Here is an 18,731-nt window from a genome sequence, read left to right as displayed (position 1 = left end):
TTTCTTAGCCTGGCCTGCTTTAGGGCAGCATTGGCCGAGCCCTCCGGACTATCAGACTCCTCCGGTGGGCCCTGGCTTCTCCATCAGGGAAGTTGAGAGTGCCAAGGTGAGGAGCATGATGAGGATGATAGAAGTTAGCATCTGCTTTGTTTAGTTGTAATGCAAGCGCATGTATGTAGTAGCGGCTAGGCCTGAGGTGGTCAGCGTTTTGGCGCATATCCTACCTCCTCCGAGGATTGCTGGATGTTTTCCTGCTACTATCCAAGTTCTATGACTCCCGTTAAAACAAAGCTTCAGGTGATAAATGATGGATGAGGTAGTGGCAAATGAGAAAGAGCAGGAGGAACAGGGACCATTCACATCAATATCAGGCCAGTCAACCAGATATGTCTTGTAGGATATGTTTCTGTAACAAAAGGAGCGGTTCGGCTACACAGTTATAGGGCATACAGTGAGTGCAATGCCTACCAAAAATTTTGAGGCACTCCAATGCCCCTTGGAAATGACATGGAGGTCAGAGGGCGTTAACTAAACCCTTTTTTCCATTTATAGCAACTGGGTCTCCTGTGCACTGTTGGCCTAAGCAGTGAATGGAAGGCTTTCCAAAAATTATGAGGAACTGCAATGCCCCTTACAAGAGCCATGTGTGGCACCCCAGGGGTCTGGTCACCACAGTAATAGAGATATTACGTCAGAGAGCAAGTGGGAGGTTTCCTGGTCAGGATCCCTTAAACATGCAACATCCTCCTGCCCCAGTCCTGGGAGGGGAGAATTCTGCCCTTATAAACTTGATCTGGGGTGGGGTTGAGTGAGTCAGAGAACAGAGAACAGTCAGAGTCAGAGTGAGAGCAAGGGAAAGTAACAGCAAGGAGCTCTGTAGGAGCTAGGAGCTAAAGACCAGGGGCTGGAAGCTGAGCAGAGCTCACCCTGGCAGAAGACAATAGGAACCGGACACAGGAGTCCGAGGCTGTGAGGACTTATATATCCAGCAGCAGAAACCAGCCGGCAGGGGATTTCAGGTCCTCTGGCCATAGAAGCCCGGAGGCTCAGTCACAAGCAAGGGACCAGCACCACAGTCGTGGAGCGGAGGCTAACAGAAGGCCCCAAGTCACCAGCCATACGGGTGAGCACTACACGGTACACTCAGGAACGTGGGCTACTTCTACCCGCTTACAGAAAGGTAGCCAGGAAGAGTGCAGACAGACGGGGAGGCCAACAACTCCACCTGGCCAGGGGAACTCCTGCTTGCCCACAGACTGACCAGGCCTCTTATGCTAGCCAGTACTCCTGGGAGGGTCTACCTTATAATCATCAGTAAAGACCCTGAACTGCACTGCAAAGACTCTGAGTCGTTCCTGCTGCGCTCGTGCACCATCACCCCCATCATCCACACTCACTGCCCTGAGGCTATTCTCCTCCCGTGGGGAGTTATCCCATTTTCCGCTGCGCACACAACACCAGCCTCAGCGGTCTGCCTCGCAGCGGTGGTATTCCCTGACCGCAATCCACGGGTGGCGCAGTCGGACAATTAACCTCAAAGCCTAAGAAAGAATGCCACTGGTTTGACCAGCCTGAGCCACGGGACCGGGTCACCACCACGGAGACTACAGACCCCAGAGACCTGGCACTGGGTATCCCACACACGTGTACACACGGCCCAGGGGGCGAGTCACATGCAGTACAGCATATTACAAACATAAGTCCCATTATTGGGGAGTGGATGTCCCATAGTATTTGCTTATGCCTTGCAAGCAAAAGCTGCCAAAAATTAGGATGGAGCAACTTGCAATGCCCCTTACAAGAGCCATGCAGTACAGCATATTACAAACATAAGTCCCATTATTGGGGAGTGGGTCTCCCATATTATTTGCTTATGCTTTCCAAGCAAAAGCTGCAAAAATTAGGACGGAGCAACTTGCAATGCCCCTTACAAGAGCCATGCAGTACAGCATATTACAAACATAAGTCCCATTATTGGGGAGTGGGTGTCCCATAGTATTTGCTTATGCTTTCCAAGCAAAAGCTGCCAAAAATTAGGACGGAGCAACTTGCAATGCCCCTTACAAGAGCCATGCAGTACAGCATATTACAAACATAAGTCCCATTATTGGGAAGTGGGTGTCCCAGAGTATTTGCTTATGCCTTGCAAGCAAAAGCTGCCAAAAATTAGGAGAGAGCAACTTGCAATGCCCCTTACAAGAGCCATGCAGTACAGCATATTACAAACATAAGTCCCATTATTGGGCAGTGGGTCTCCCATAGTATTTGCTTATGCCTTCCAAGCAAAAGCTGCCAAAAATTAGGACGGAGCAACTTGCAATGCCCCTTACAAGAGCCATGCAGTACAGCATATTACAAACATAAGTCCCATTATTGGGCAGTGGGTCTCCCATAGTATTTGCTTATGCCTTGCAAGCAAAAGCTGCCAAAAATTAGGACGGAGCAACTTGCAATGCCCCTTACAAGAGCCATGCAGTACAGCATATTACAAACATAAGTCCCATTATTGGGGAGTGGGTCTCCCATAGTATTTGCTTATGCCTTGCAAGCAAAAGCTGCCAAAAATTAGGACGGAGCAACTTGCAATGCCCCTTACAAGAGCCATGCAGTACAGCATATTACAAACATAAGTCCCATTATTTGGGAGTGGGTCTCCCATAGTATTTGCTTATGATTTCCAAGCAAAAGCTGCCAAAAATTAGGATGGAGCAACTTGCAATGCCCCTTACAAGAGCCATGCAGTACAGCATATTACAAACGTAAGTCCCATTATTGGGGAGTGGGTGTCCCAGAGTATTTGCTTATGCCTTGCAAGCAAAAGCTGCCAAAAATTAGGACGGAGCAACTTGCAATGCCCCTTACAAGAGCCATGCAGTACAGCATATTACAAACATAAGTCCCATTATTGGGGATTGGGTCTCCCATAGTATTTGCTTATGACTTCCAAGCAAAAGCAGCCAAAAATTAGGACGGAGCAACTTGCAATGCCCCTTACAAGAGCCATGCAGTACAGCATATTACAAACATAAGTCCCATTATTGGGGAGTGGGTGTCCCATAGTATTTGCTTATGCCTTGCAAGCAAAAGCTGCCAAAAATAAGGACGGAGGAACTTGCAATGCTGGTACCCTGGTGGTATAGTGGTGGTGGAGGCTGAGGATAAGGAGAAGAAGATAAAACAGCCGAAACGAGGAAGTGTATACCCATGTGTGGGTGTGAAGCGGTGCATGTGAATACACCTCCCGAAATAACACAGTGGATTTGATTTTATGTTACTCTGCTGTCATTTGGTGGTGATGAGAAGTCTGGCCCAATCCAGCCCTTGTTCATTTTGATAAGGGTCAGCTTGTCAGCATTGTCAGTTGACAGGCGAGTGCGCTTATCAGTTATAATTCCCCCAGCGGCACTAAAAACACGCTCCGATAAAACGCTAGCGGCAGGGCAGGCCAGGACCTCCAAGGCATACAGAGCGAGTTCATTCCAAGTGTCCAACTTGGATACCCAATAATTGAAAGGCACAGAGGAATCACGGAGGATGCTGGTACGGTCAGCAAGGTACTCCCTCACCATCTTTTGAAACTTTTCACTCCTTGTGAGAGTACCCCGCGCCTCAGGGCCTGTAAGCTGGGCGGGTGTCAGAAAACTGTCCCAGAACGTTGACAGTGTTCCCCTGCCTCTGCTGAATTGGAGTTGCATCTCTCTCGCCTGTACGCCTTGGTTGGGCAACGAACTGTGACCTCTGCCGCTAGCGTGTTCAGATGGAAATTTTTTTAAGAGTTCTGCAGCAAGGGCCTTCTGGCACTGCCCCATTTTTGTAGACCTCTCCACCTCAGGAATAAGAGAGTGAAAGTTCTCCTTGTAGCGTGGGTCCACAAGTGTCACCAACCAGTAATGACTGTCACCCAACATTTTGACAACGCGAGGGTCACGGTTAAGGCAGCGTAACATAAAGTCAGCCATGCGTGCCAGACTGGTAACGGGCAAGATTTCCGTGTCCTCACCAAGATGGCGACTGACCATGCTCTCCTCCTCCTCCTCCTCTTCCTCCTCCCCACTGTCCTCAGGCCACCCACGCTGAACCGACGGTATGACACTTGTACAGGTACTACCGTCTACAACGCATCATAGCAGCTCCTGTTCTTCCTCCTCCTCCTCCTCCTCCTCCTCTCCCTCATTGTCCCCCAATGCACGTTGGGATGAGATGAGGCTGGTCTGTGTGTAATCGCCCGCTACGGCTTCTTGATCCATCTCATCATACTCTAGCTGCAATGCCTCCTCTTTAATTCTCTGCAGAGAGCATTGCAAAAGACAGACAAGTGGGATGCTGACACTAATGATGGCGTCATCGCCACTCACCATCTTGGTGGCCTCCTCAAAGTTTGTCAGGATGGTACATATGTCAGACATCCAGGTCCACTCCTGAGGTCTTATGTGTGGAGTCTGACCTGAATATCGACGGCCTTGTTGCAGCTGATACTCCACAACTGCTCTCTTCTGCTCACAAATCCTTTGCAACATGTGGAGGGTAGAGTTCCAACGTGTGGGGACATCACACACCAGTCGGTGTGCCGGAAGCTGCAAACGCTGCTGCAACACAGCAAGGGCGGCGGAAGCTGTAGCCGACTTGCGAAAATGAGCTGACAGGCGGCATACTTTCGCGAACAGATCTGGCAACTCGGGGTACGATTTAAGAAACCGCTGAACCACGAGGTTAAGCACATGAGCCAGGCATGATACGTGTGTGATCTCGCCTCGCCTCAGAGCCACCGCCAGGTTACAGCCATTGTCACAGAAGACCATGCCGGGATGTAGGTTCAGCGGTCTCAGCCACAGATCTGCCTGCTCTTTCACAGCTGTCCACAACTCACAAGCAGTGTGAGGTTTATCACCTAAGCTTATGAGTTTCAGCACAGCCTGTTGCCGCTTGGCGGAGGCAGTACTGCAATGCTTCCAGCTTGTAACTGATGTGGTGATATCTGAGATGGAGGCTGAACATGAGGAGGAGGTGGAGGAGGATGCGCAGTAGCTGTACACTGTGGGGGCAACTCTGACTGACATAGGGCCCGCAATCCTCAGTGTGGGGAGGATGTGTTCCGTCCCAAGGTCCGACTGGGTCCCGGCATCCACTATGTTTACCCAGTGTGCCGTCAGAGAGATGTACCGTCCCTGGCCACAAGCACTTGTCCACGTGTCCGGTGTCAGGTGGACTCTCCCAGTAACTGCGTTGTTGAGGGCACAGCAGATGCTTTGGGACACGTGCTTGTGTGTAGAGATGAGCGTTGTTCTACTCGAACTATTCGCCAATCTCAAATTCGAGCTGTTTTGGGCGGTGTTCGAGCCGTTCGGCGAACACAAACGATTTGAGAAAAATTCGGCTGTTATGTTCGATAACTGTTCGTGCACCAAAATCATAACTGGATTTTTTCTCAGTAATGATGAAAATTAATGTTAATACGCAGTTTGAGTGTACAGCGGGGCGGGGGGAGGGGCAGGGGATGGATCTCTGCAGGAATAATGAAGATCTCCATTTTTTTTTCTCTTTCCCGCATTTACAGTGGGGAGGTGCAATCTGTCAGCCTATCAGCAGCGCACACACGGAGTTGTGATTGCAGTCCTTTTAAGGACTATGTTACAGCATTTCCTACGACTTTTATCAGGCAGGTCTGTGCTCTTAAATAGATAGATTGTGGGAGTAAAGACTAATTGTAATTGCAGTCCTTTTCAGGACTAGGTTACATCGGTTCCTATCAGTTTTTGCCAGGCAGGTCTGTGCCAGTGCTGTGCAAGTTTTTTTCACAGCATTTGGCTGAATCTAGCAAAGCTAATACTTTTTGGCCTATTGCAGAGTGTGTTAGTCAGTGGAGTAGCCTATCTGTGTTGCAAGATATACCACCTGTGTATAGAATACCAATTTTTTTACTGCACCTAGTGAAGTAAAATCTTTTGGGCATAGCATCATTCTATTAGTCCAGCTATACTGACCTCCATCAGGTTGCAAACTGAATATAATTTTTTTCTGCATCTAACTCTGAAAAAATATTTGAGCTTCTAGCTGTGTGTGGGACTTGTTCTATTAGTCCATCTATACTGACCTCCATCAGGTTGCAAACTGAAAATAATTTTTTGTCTGCATCTAGCTCTGAAAAAATATTTGGCCTTCTAGCAGTGTGTGGGACTTTCTCTATTAGTCCATCTATACTGACCTCCATTAGGATGCAAATTAAAAATATATTTTATCTGCATCTAGCTCTGAAAAAATATTTGGCCTTCTAGCAGTGTGTGGAACTTTCTCTATTAGTCCATCTATACTGACCTCCATCAGGTTGCAAACTGAATATAATTTTTTTCTGCATCTAGCTCTGAAAAAATATTTGGCCTTCTAGCAATGTGTGTGACTTTCTCTATTAGTCCATCTATACTGACCTCCATCAGGTTGCAAATTAAAAATAATTTTTATCTGCTTCCAGCTCTGAAAAATATTTGGCCTTCTAGCAGTGTGTGGGACTTTCTCTATTAGTCCATCTATACTGACCTCCATCAGGTTGCAAATTAAAAATAATTTTTTGTCTGCATCTTGCTCTGAAAAAATATTTGGCCTTCTAGCAGTGTGTGGGACTTTCTCTATTAGTCCATCTATACTGACCTCCATCAGGTTGCAAACTGAATATATTTTTTTTCTGCATCTACCTCTGAAAAAATATTGGGCTTCTAGCTGTGTGTGGGACTTGTTCTATTAATCCATCTATACAGACCTCCATCAGGTTGCAAACTGAATATAATTTTTTTCTGCATCTAACCCAGCCAATAGTTTTGGCCTAATACCACAGTTTGGCCACTCAGGTCTGCTCGGTTCCCATCCATTGTTTTTTTGTGCAAACAACTCCAGAGTTGTGAATTAGTTAACCACCAAAATGAGTGGAAAAAGGCCTGCTGCTGGTGGAAAGGGGAATAGGCGTGTTGGGAAGGGGAAAAAAGGTTGTGTCCGTGGGGTAGGTGTTAAAGCAACAGTAACATCTGCAGAAGAAAGACCATCTTCCAGCCAAACTAAAATGTCTACTTATTTTAGCGGACAATGTGATAAGATCTCTTTCTTACGGCCACGCCAATCGCTACAATTCCAGATGAGGCACAAAAACAGCAGGTGCTTCAACGGATATCAAGTGCTCCTTTAAGTGGGCTCTCCTCCACATCAACTTCAACATCACAAATACTCCAGTCCTCAAAGGTGTCACCCCAATCGCACTTGCTTCCTCACAGCTCCCAAATCTCCAGCTGCCCGTCTGAGTATGAGGTAGAACAGATGGTTGAGTCTGCAGAGCTGTTTACTCATACTATAGCCTGGGAATCAGAGGTCGACTCCAGCGCTTCTGTGAATCCAGACGAGGAAATGATCTGCACTGATGCCCAGAATCTTTATGAATCGGATCCAGGACCAGACGCAGAAGGTTCTGACCATAATGTAGACCCTCATTCCCAAACTGTAACTCCTGTTGGTGGAGACAATGAGGAAGACGATGATGAGACTCAAATACCTGATTGGGGCGACAACTTTAGTTTTTTGTCAGGGCAGGAACTGGTTGGCTCTAAGGACAACGGGTGTGATAACGCACAGCGTGATGATGATGAGGTTGGAGATCCCACTTACTGTCAACCCACAGTCAGCCAAGAGATGAGGTCAGCAGAGGAGGTGGAGGAAGATGCTAGTGACGACGAGGTCAGGTTGCGCCTTCCTGGACAGAGACGTAGTACTGGAAGCACGTCAACAACTGCATCCTCAAACACAACTCTACCTCTCACCACAAGTCGTGGTGGCTCTTCAGGTCGCATGGGTGCTAAGCCTTGCATAGCCTGGGCATTTTTTCAGATCGATAAAGATGACCCAACTCGTGTTATCTGTAACATTTGTCAGCAAAAGCTAAGTAGAGGCCAAAAAATACATAGTTTGAGTACTTCATGCATGAACCGGCACATGGACATGAAGCATAAGTTGCAGTGGGAAGCTCAGTGTGCTACAATGCGGCCTAGCCGGCCGGGCCAACCACCGTCTGACATATCTTGTGCATCCGCGGCCTCTTCATCCTCTGTGACTGGGGGGACAGCAGTCACACCTGTTTTGGGGTGCAGACCTGCCACCTCTTTACCCGCAACAGCCAGCGTGATTGGCAGGTCATCATTTTCTTTGGAGGTGGTAACACCAGCTGGTGTTGAGCGCTGTCCGACATCGATAGCACCACCTTTGGATCAAGGCAACCTAACATGTCCGCCTGAATCTTCCTCACAGACCGGCAGTTTGCCGGGGACACCCTTATCAACCCCGTCTAAGCACAATAGCCAGCCCTCGGTCCCTCAGATGTGGACAAGTGAAAGACCATTTCCTCCTAGCCATGAGAAAGCTAAGAGGTTGAATTTCACCATCTGCAAGCTCTTGGCTACAGAAATGCTGCCTTTCCGCCTGGTGGACACAGAGGATTTTCGAGACCTTATGTTCGTCGCAGTGCCCCAGTACCAGATGCCCAGTCGGCACTACTTCTCAAAGAAAGGTGTGCCTGCGCTCCACCAGCATGTCGCACACAACATCACCACTTCTTTGAGAAACTCTGTGTGTGACAGGGTGCATTTCACCACAGACACTGGGACGAGTAGGCATGGACAGGGGCGTTACATGTCGCTGACTGGGCACTGGGTTACTATGGTGACAGCAGGACAAGGGGCTGCTGTCCAAGTCTTGCCGTCCCCACGAGTTGTGCGTCAATCCTCTTTATGTCAAAGTTCCTCCACTGCTTCTGCCTCCTCAACCTCCTCTCGGTCTTCCACCTGCACCCAAAGCCTGTCTGGTCATGCCACAAGCTTTCTAACTGCGCAGAAGGGATCCTGCACACCTCCTTACTATGCTGGCAGTAGGGCTCAACGTCATCAGGCGGTTTTTACTTTGAAATGTCTGGGAAATGTGAGTCACACAGCTGAGGAGTTGTGGTCAGCTCTGGAGAACCAATTTCATGAATGGTTGTCTCCACTGGACGTGAAACCAGGGAAGGCCTTGTGCGACAATGCTGCAAACCTGGGTGCGGCCCTTCGCCGGGGCAATGTCACACACGTGCCTTGTATGGCTCACGTGTTGAACCTGGTTGTCCAGCAATTTTTAGCCCACTATCCCAGACTAGATGGCCTTCTGCAGAGGGCACGGTCGCTGTGTGCTCACTTCCGCCATTCGCATCCCGCAGCTCAGCGACTTACATCTCTACAGAAGTCGTTGGGCCTGCCACTTCACCGGCTAAAATGCGATGTGCCTACCCAGTGAAATTCAACTCTGCACATGTTGCAGCGACTGTGGCAGCACCGACAAGCCCTGGTGCAATACGTTCTGACGTATAGCCTGGGCCAACGAGATCCGGAGGTGGGGCAAATCACGCTGGAGGAGTGGTCTCAGATCAGGGACCTATGCACCCTTCTGCACAGTTTTGAAATGGCGACGAAGATGTTTAGTGCTGACGATGCCATTATCAGCATGACTATTCCAGTGATTTACATGCTGGAGCACATGTTAAACAGAATTCGGAGTCAGGTGGTGGCACAATAGGAGGTGGAGGAAGTAGAGGAGGAGGAGTTGTATGCGGAAGGGCTAACATCTGCAAGGTCCAGACGGTCGGCAGCACCAAGGCGGCAGGCATGTGAGGGTGGGGGAGATGGTTTTACCAGGGCGCATGGTAGCAGCCAAACTAGTGAGGAAGGTGCAGGAGCCCAGGAAGAAGTGGAGGACGAACTGATGGAAGACTCATCAGATGAGGGAGACCTTGATCACATTTCTGTTGTGCGAGGTTGGGGGGAGAGGACAGAGGAAGGAAGCATGATTGTTACCTCGCCACCAACACAACAGGGACTTGGTGCTCCTGGATGCGCAACACACATGAGTGCCTTCTTGCTGCACTACCTGCAACATGACCCTCGAATTGTGAGAATTAGAAATAATCCTGACTATTGGGTTGCCACACTGTTAGATCCCCGGTACAAAAGTAAATTTACAGAAATTATTCCTGCCATAGAAAGGGATGCACGCATGCAGGAGTATCAGCAGAGACTGTTGCAGAATCTTACATGTGCTTTTCCACAAAACACCAGTGGTGCACGTAGTGAATCTCACAGTTCCAACTTGCCAACCGTGGGACCGTCAAGTGTTCAGCACTCAAACCGTAATAGAACCACAGTATCTGCTGGTAACATCAATTTTGCGGAATCATTTCACCACTTTTTTAGCCCATCCTTTGCAAGGCCACAGGAGACAAGAAGTCTGACACATAGTCAACGCCTAGAGACGATGGTACAGGAGTATCTCCAAGTAAACATTGAAGCCATGACTGTGTCACTGGACCCTTGCTCTTTTTGGGCTTCCAATCTGGATAAATGGCCGGAGCTAGCCACTTACGCCTTGGAGATCTTGTCATGCCCCGCAGCCAGCGTTCTGTCTGAACGTGTGTTCAGCGCTGCTGGTGGTGTGCTGACAGATAAGCGCACGCGGCTCTCCACTGATAATGTAGACAGACTCACGTTCATAAAGATGAACAAATCATGGATCCGAAACGACTTTTCTACCCCTGTGTCATCCTGGGGAGAGTAAAAGCTTGATGATTGGTTAAAATCACCCTACCAACCGTTTTAAGCTTTGAAATTACTAATCATGTTTATCTGTATCTTGACTGGAAAATAATTTGGGCTTTGTAGCAGTGTGCAGCACTGATCCTATTAGCCCATCTATACTAAGCTCCACCAGATATATAATTAATAATAATTTGTAGCTGCATCTAGCCCGGAAAATAATTTTGGGGCTCCGAGATGCGCAAGACACATAAGTGCCTTCTTGCTGCACTACCTGCAACATGACCCTCATATTGTCAGAATTCGAAGTAATCATGACTACTGGGTTGCCACACTCTTAGATCCCCCAAACTTTTCGATCAACCTTTTCATTTTAATAAAGACCAAAAAAATGGTCATTTTTGAAATTATAAGCATTAGCAGGTTATTAGAAACTGAAATCAAACAGTTTTCAACTCAAAACTTTATTCTAGGTGATGTTACATTTTCACATAGGACCCCTTGTTCGAAAGGAGCTTCTGAACTCTCTCGTCCATTGAATTTGTCAGGTTTTGGATGGTTTCTGTTTCAATTGTTTTGCATGAGGACAGAATACCCTCCCAGAGCTGTTGCTTAGATGTGAACTGCCTCCCGCCATCATAGACACTCCTTTTGATGATGCTCCAGAGGTTCTGAATGGGATAGAGGTCAGGGGAGCATGGGGGTCACACCATAAGTTTGTCCCCTTTTATGCCCATATCAGCCAGAGATGCAGATGTTTTATGTGCAGCTTGAGATGGTGCATTATCATGCAAAAAAATGATCTTGCTGTGAAATACATGGTTCTTCTTCTTGAACCATGGCAGGAAGTGCTGTTTGAGAAAATCCACATACATTATGGAGTTCATCTTTAGCGCCTTCAGGGATCCTAAAGGGGCCGACAATCTCTCTCCCCATGATTCCAGCCCAAAACATTACTCCACCTCCTCCTTGTTGGCGCTGTAGCCGTGTTTGTGTGGGGTGTCCATCAACCAGCCATCCTCCACTCCATCCATCTGGACCATTGAGCGCTGCACGGCACTCATCCGTGAACAAAACAGTTTTGAAATCAGTCTTCATGTAATATTTGGCCCACTGGAGCAGTTTCTGCTTGTGTGAAGTGGATAGAGGAGGTCGACAGGATGGCATATGCACAGCTGCAAACCTCTGAAGGACCCTGCATCTTGTTGTTTGGGGGACGTTGGAGGCACCAGCAGCTTCAAAAACTTGTCTGCTGCTATGACAAGGCTTTTTTGCCGCTGCTCTTTTAACCTGACGTAATTGCCTGTAGGAAAGAGTCCTCAATTTGCCCTTATCAGCACGCACACGTGTGTACTGTGAATCAGCTACATACTTCTTGATTGCCAAGACACTTCATCCTGATCATCGCACAATGTTGATTGTAGTCATGCCTTGACCTAAACACTCCACAATTTGTTGCTTCTCAGCAGCCGACACATCTTTTTTCTTTCCCATTTTGGCAGAAAATGTAGGCTGCTTAATAATGTGAGACAGCCTTCTTAAGTAGTCTTGCTTTTCATTGGACACACCTGCCAAACTAATTAGCACAGGTGTCTGAAATTGCTTACAGTGATATAAAGAGCCCTGACACACATCACCATCAATGAGTTTAACTGACAAACAAACAAATTCTTCCCTTATCACTCCTAAACACTTTTTGCATAATAATTTGGAACACAGTGTACATGTGCTTTTCCACAAAACACCAGTGGTTCACGTAGTGAATCTTACAGTTCTAACTTGCCAACCGTGGTCTGTATGGAGTTGTTCAATAAAGGGCCCAAAAGTAAGATAACATAGATGGGAGAGGTCTCTATGAATAGGAATTCCTAAGTATTTGATACTCTGTGAGAGCCAGGCAAAGGGAAAGTTGGACTGGATGGAATCCTATATGGATTTGGGGAGGGAGACATCGAGGGCCTCAGACTTCGCTGCATTGATTTTAAAATTTGACCATGTAACAAAGTGATCTATTTCAGCCATAACAGCATGGATGGATATATGTGATTGAGTGATATATACTAGTACATCATCAGCAAATAGAGAGCACTTGTACTCGGTGCCTCCCACCTCAATCCACCTAATATTGGGGTTATGGCGAATTGATGAGAGCAGGTGCTCCGTCACTAGGATGTATAAGAGAGGGGACAGAGGACATCCCTGCCTTGTCCCATTGGTGATTGTGAAAGGTGATGAAAATGTTCTGATGCACCCCCTGGGCCTTGGGACACCCGGAGCTGGACCCTTTTTGGTGGATGCTGGTGGTTGTAGTCTTCGTGGCGGTGACCCGGTTCCGTGGCTCAGGGTGGTCAAACCAGTGGTGGAACTATTTATGTGGTTTTGATGTTTAAATATCCGACTACGCCACCCGTGGATTGCGGTCAGAGTGAACCGCCGCTGCAGGGCAGACCGCTGAGGCTGGTGTTGTGGGTGCAGCAGAGCGTAGCATAACTCCCCATGGGAGGAGTATAGCCTCAGGGCAGTGTATGCGGAGGATGGGGGTGATGGTGCAGGGCAGCAGCAGTAACGACACGGAGTCAGTGATGCAGTCCAGGGCCTTTACTCACAGTTCTTATTATCCAGACCACGTCTGCAGGTAACGGCTGCCCACGTCGTACTGTGCTCACCAGGTGAGGGGCTCAGACAACTCCCAGATAACTTTGGAGCGCTTCACAGGACGACCTTTGTGTGTCCTTTGTCTGGCCTTTCTTACCAACCCTTCTGTCCGGCTGCCTCGGGCCTCCTCTTGGTAAACTTGGCGCCAGTTTCCCTGACCCTATGTGCTGCCCTCCTAGCGGGTGTAGCAAGGGGCTGCGCCACATAAAATGTCACAGCCTCCGGTTTCTAGCTGAGGGTCGTTTCCTGCCTCCATTAGTTTCGGGGACTGGTCTCCCCCTTTGGCCTGACCCCTCCATGCAGGTGGATTCGGGCGTGCGGTGGCGACTCGCCCGTCCGCACCCCTGGGATCCCTTCGTTCCTCGTTCCTGGAGCCTTCTCCGCTCCTCTTCCTTCCTTCTCTCTCTTTCAGGCCTGGGCCTCTGTTACTAGGCCCGCCTCCGGAGCAGAGCTCATGCAGAGCCCCTGCTCCCTGCCACTTCTGCTCAGACTTCTCTGCACTGAACTAAGATGGTGCCCACCTTTTATACTCCCTTCTCAATGCACCCAGGAACTGCTTCCTCCCTGCTCCTGCACTACAGGGTTCCCCTTCCTCAGTGTTCCCTCCCCCCACTCCAGCCAGGGACAGGGACTGTCGTGCCCATCTCAGGGGCATATTGGTCGCCCTGCCCCACAGCAATGTGGTGTAATGCATGCAGGTGTCGGGTCCTGATCCACACTCCATCCTTACCTGAGAGTGAGATATCACACCTCTGGGTGAGGTGCAATACCTCTGTAGCAACCAAGCCCTCAGGGTGCTACAGTTCCATTTATCTTCCGCATAGGTGACGTATTGCGATACAGGGCCGTGATTTTGGCTATAAAAGGGTCCCCTAGACCCCTACCCCAAGCTTTTTAAGAGAATCATATATGGCGTGCCAGGAGACTCTATGGAATGCTTTCTCAGCATCCAACGAGAGTATCTAATTACAAATTTTTAACTGCATCTAGCCCAGGAAATACTTTGTGCCTAGTAGCAGTGTCTGCTAGTCAGCGGATTATCCCGGCTGTTAAGCAAGCTACACCACCTGCAGTTAGGACACTTAATTTTTTCAAAGGAAATGCTTCGGGGCCACAGGATACTCAGTGAAGAGCATCAGGAGAGACCCCAAGGCATAGGGGCTGGGACTGGCAGTAGGATGCCTTGCGGTGGACAGCCGAGCTCGATCCTTATAAAAGCTTTTTAACTGCAGCAGCTTTAGTGGACGCTACTGGAGCTGGAATTACGCGGCTGCTGGCATGAGACTTGCCCTCCAATAGATCCTTGTAAATGGATTTAAAGTGTATTCATTCAAATTAGAGAGACAATTTAAATTAAAAAGCTTAGAGCTGCCTCCACCACAGGGGGGCTCGCTCGACCCACCAGCGGACAGGCACCAGTATTGGGAGAGGGGGGCTGGCCGTCAGGGTTCACCGCGGCTCTGGCACAAACCCGTCGACACGGAGGTGGCACGGGCAGGAGCGGACTGAACGTGTCGGCTTCTCACTTTTTGGATTTTAGAAGGGCATGACATGCCTATATCTGTGTCTCCCCCTCCTTTTACTCCCCCACCTCTTTTCTTTTCTCATGACTATATGTACTTGTCACTTTTCCATGTGTTAGTTGTGTCTTCTGAGCAGTTTGTCAGCTTTTGGACACCTTTGAAGGTGTTTTCTATGTGTTTCTATGTGTTTTTGTTTGCCTGCCATTGGTTTTAACGGTGTTCGAAGGTGTTCGACGAACAGTTCGACGAACAGTTCGGCGAACACACGGGTGTTCGACGAACCGAACCGAACTCGAACACTACGGGGGTGGCTCAACACAAGTTGTGTAGTGCGGGGATGGCACACCAGGCAAAATAGTGTCGGCTGGGGACCGAGTACCGAGGGACGGCCACCGCCATAAGATTGCGGAAGGATTCCGTCTCCACCAGCCTAAAAGGCAGCATTTCCAACGCAAGCAGTCGTGAAATGTGCGAATTTAGGACTGTGGACTGTGGGGCGTTGGCTGCGAATTTGCGCTTTCATTCAAAGGTCTGGGATATGGACAATTGAACGCTGCGGTGGGACGTGGACTTGGACGTTGATGCTGTTTCTTGAGAAACTGCCATAACAAGTGAAGACTGAGAGGAGGGGGCATATTTACATGCAGTATGGACAGGGGATTGCCTTGCACACACAACAGGGGGTTCTATTGCACGCACAACAGTGGAAGAAGCAGTGGTGACACCCGCTGACACTGGTCGTGGACCCTGGGTTTCGCCCCACAAAGTCGGGTGCTTTGCTGCCATGTGCCTGATCATGCTGGTGGTGGTCAGGCTGGTAGTTTTGTCACCCCTGCTGATGCTGGCATGGCAGGTGGAACATATGGCCTTTTTGGGGTTATCAGCAGTCTTTAAAAAAATTCCAGACTCTGGAAGACCTACCGCTTGTACTGGCAACGTCCCTCATGTTGGTGTTACGGGGAACGGTTGCCTGTCTTCTGTCTGCGACCACCACACTGCTTCTTCCTGCCTGTTGGGGTACTCTGCCTCCCTCCCCCTGTGTGCTGCTGGCCTCACTCTGCATGTCCTCCTTCCACGTTGGGTCAGTTACTAGATCATCCACCACCTCCTCCTCTTCCACTTATGCACCACGTTCCTCCTCCTCACTTCCTGGCAATTGTTTCTCGTCATCGTCCACCTCTTGTGACAGATTGCCAACGTCGACTTCCTGTGGCCGTGGCTGTTCAAATATTTGGGCATCGCAACATGGGATCTCCTCTTCCACCACTTCAAGCGTATCAGGCGAGGGGCCCAAATATGGAAATGGACCAGTGAACAGCTCTTCAGAGTGTCCAAGTGTGGGATCACTTGCTGTCTGACGACACTCGGCATGGTCGGAGGAAGGAGCATCAGGGTGAGGAGGAGTATGTGGTCGAGACTCACGGCTACTAAGAGTTGACCGTGTGGAAGACAGACCGGAGGTGGTGGTGCCCAGGTAACTGGAAGTATTATCTGCTATCCAATTAATAACCTGTTCACACTGATCAGTTCTCAATACTGGTGTTGTTCTGTGCTTCCCTAGTAATTCGGTCAAGAAGTGGGAGCGAGAAGATGTGGCTGTTGATTGTGGCACATTTTCATCTTGGCCACGGCCCCGTCCTCTGCACGAACGATCACCAGAACGTCCACTTCCACGTCCCTTGCCACGCGCCTTGCCCATTGTAAATGAAGTAAAATAGCTTACACTTGCACTATCAATGGAAAATGGGTAATAAAGAGTAGATTAGAACCATGGAAGAGGAAATTCACAGTTATTGTTTACTGGGGTATACCACACTTTTTTAAATAGAGATATTTGCGGCTGAACAGTGAGCGACACACTCAAACTGCTTTTTTTTTAGATACCAAAGGCCCAAAACTGGATAGTACAGCGATTTGACCCATGGAACTGCGAAACCAAACTGGGATGTCGGGCCTACACAAGACTATTTTCAACAGATATATTTTTGTGTCACAACAGTCAGGAGACACTACTGTTTTTCTTTACGGAAAAAACTACCAAAAGCTGAATAATAGAGATTTTTTACCGTGGGATGGCAAAACCACAGTTATTGTTTACTGGGGTATACCACACTTTTTTAAATAGAGATATTTGCGGCTGAAAAGTGAGCGACACACTCAAACTGCTTTTTTTTTAGATACAAAAGGCCCAAAACTGGATAGTACAGCGATTTGACCCATGGAACTGTGAAACCACACTGGGATGTCGGGCCTACACAAGACTATTTTCAACAAATATATTTTTGTTTCACAACAGTCAGGAGACACTACTGTTTTTCTTTACGGAAAAAACTACCAAGAGCTGAATAATAGAGATTTTTTACCGTGGGATGGCAAAACCACAGTTATTGTTTACTGGGGTATACCACACTTTTTTAAATAGAGATATTTGCGGCTGAACAGTGAGCGACACACTCAAACTGCTTTTTTTTTAGATACCAAAGGCCCAAAACTGGATAGTACAGCGATTTGACCCGTGGAACAGCAAAACCACACTGGGATGTCGGGCCTACACAAGACAATTTTCAACAGATATATTTTTGTGTCACAACAGTCAGTAGACACTACTGTTTTTCTTTACGGAAAATATACCAAAACCTGAATAATAGAGATTTTTTACCATGGGATGGCAAAACCACAGTTATTGTTTTCTGGGGTATACCACACTTTTTTAAATAGAGATATTTGCGGATGAACAGTGAGCGACACACTCAAACTGCTTTTTTTTTAGATTCCAAAGGCCCAAAACTGGATAGTACAGCGATTTGACCCATGGAACTGCGAAACCACACTGGGATGTCGGGCCTACACAAGACTATTTTCAACAGATATATTTTTGTGTCACAACAGTCAGGAGACACTACTGTTTTTCTTTACGGAAAATATACCAAAACCTGAATAATAGAGATTTTTTACCGTGGGATGGCAAAACCACAGTTATTGTTTACTGGGGTATATCAGACTTTTTTAAATATATAGATTTGCAGCTGAACAGTGAGCGACACACTCAAACTGTTTTTTTTTTTAGATACAAATGGCCCAAAATGGATAATACAGAGGTTTGAACCGTGGAAGTGCAAAACAACACTTCTGTTTCTCTAGCCTACACCAGACTATTTTCAACAGTTATATTTGTGTCTGAAAAATCAGAGACACGCTTTTTTTGTGGGGGAGGGGGGGACACACCAAAAGGTTAATAAGACGGGTATTTGTACAGTGTGAAGGAGGAAAAAAAAAGGAGGATTTAGATGAAAAAAAAAGGATTTTTCCTGGCCCCCGACACCTGGTGCTAAGTCCAGCAATTTCAGCAACAGGAGCCCACAGGACTGTAATGCAGCGTTTGCTGGTATAACCACTGTGTCTCATATACAGCCTGCCTGCCTGCCTGGTATCTGGGATGGATATTAGTCCTGAAAAGGACTGTTTGTTTGTTCTGGCAGCCTTTACAGACCCTACACTAACTATTTCGCAGTTTATATCTCTCCCTAAATCAGCAGCGCTGTCCCTACACTGTCTAATCCGGAGCGACTGTGTCCAAGGTGGCGGCGCCCGGTTTTAAATACTCGAGGTGACGCTGTGCGGCCAGCCAATCACTGTAATGCCCACAACCAACATGGCTACAGCATTACAGTGACTGGCTGGCAATCCCTGCATGTTCATTGGCTCTGTAAAGAGCGCCAAACATGCAGGGCGGAGACCCGAGCTCCCGCCCGAGTAACCCGGAAATGCTCGGTGCTCGCCGAACATCCCGAGTAGCGTGATGCTCGGGCGAGTAACGAGCAGTGTCGAGCATGTTCGCTCAACACTAACTATTATCAAATCCACTGGAACCATTCTGCCCTTCTCAATATATGACATTTAAATTCAATATTGACACATAAGTTAACAGGGATATTGTGAAACTTTAACTGCACCCCTGACAAAG

Source organism: Phyllobates terribilis, unplaced genomic scaffold, assembly GCF_046119375.1.
Source record: "Phyllobates terribilis strain yellow unplaced genomic scaffold, ASM4611937v1 Scaffold_13__5_contigs__length_258822181, whole genome shotgun sequence".
Taxonomy (NCBI): domain Eukaryota; kingdom Metazoa; phylum Chordata; class Amphibia; order Anura; family Dendrobatidae; genus Phyllobates; species Phyllobates terribilis.
The sequence above is the reverse complement of the archived record's forward strand: the minus strand, read 5'-3'. Positions refer to the sequence as shown.